The sequence below is a fragment of the Corvus brachyrhynchos genome, unplaced genomic scaffold (genome assembly GCF_000691975.1).
Source record: "Corvus brachyrhynchos isolate BGI_N302 unplaced genomic scaffold, ASM69197v1 scaffold118, whole genome shotgun sequence".
NCBI classification, from domain to species: Eukaryota; Metazoa; Chordata; class Aves; order Passeriformes; family Corvidae; genus Corvus; species Corvus brachyrhynchos.
The window spans coordinates 29568-29960 of record NW_008239534.1 but is presented as its reverse complement, the minus strand read 5'-3'; the positions used below and the strand labels follow the sequence as shown (position 1 = coordinate 29960).

At 60.1% G+C, this 393-nt stretch overlaps 1 protein-coding gene and 1 long non-coding RNA gene across 2 annotated transcripts in view; one reads left to right on the top strand and one right to left on the bottom strand.

Annotated features, from left to right (window-relative positions):
• Positions 1-393, bottom strand: part of LOC103620410 (pre-B-cell leukemia transcription factor 1) — a 21871-nt gene that overhangs the window by 9457 nt on the left and 12021 nt on the right. The gene's annotated exons all lie outside the window — the stretch shown is intronic.
• LOC108448417 overlaps positions 109-393 on the top strand; it is a 677-nt gene continuing 392 nt past the window's right edge. The window contains exon 1 of the long non-coding RNA XR_001864295.1: positions 109-384. This is a non-coding gene — a long non-coding RNA (uncharacterized LOC108448417). The remainder of the gene's footprint in view (positions 385-393) is intronic.

Below are 393 nucleotides of genomic sequence, written 5' to 3'. Positions count from 1 at the left end.
ACAGAGGGGGGTACGGGGGGAGAGCGGCACGTCAGCGGCGGGCGAGGCCAGCGAGGTGGGCAAACAGGGAAAAAATGGGGGTATAGCCCCCAAAAAAGGGGGTTCAGGTGGGGAAAGGGAGAAAAGATGGGGGTACAGGGGGAGAGCGGCACGTCAGCGGCGGGCGAGGCCAGCAAGGTGGGCAAACAGGGAAAAATGGGGGGACAGGGGGAAAAATGGGGTTCATGTGGGGGAATTCCACCCGAAAAGATGGGGTTATAGCCTGAAAAAATGGGATTCAGGTGGGGAATTCCACCCAAAAAAATGGGACTCGGGTGCGTAAAGGGCGAAAAGATGGGGGTACAGGGGGAGAGCGGCACGTCAGGGGCAGGCGAGGCCAGGAAAGTGGGCAGA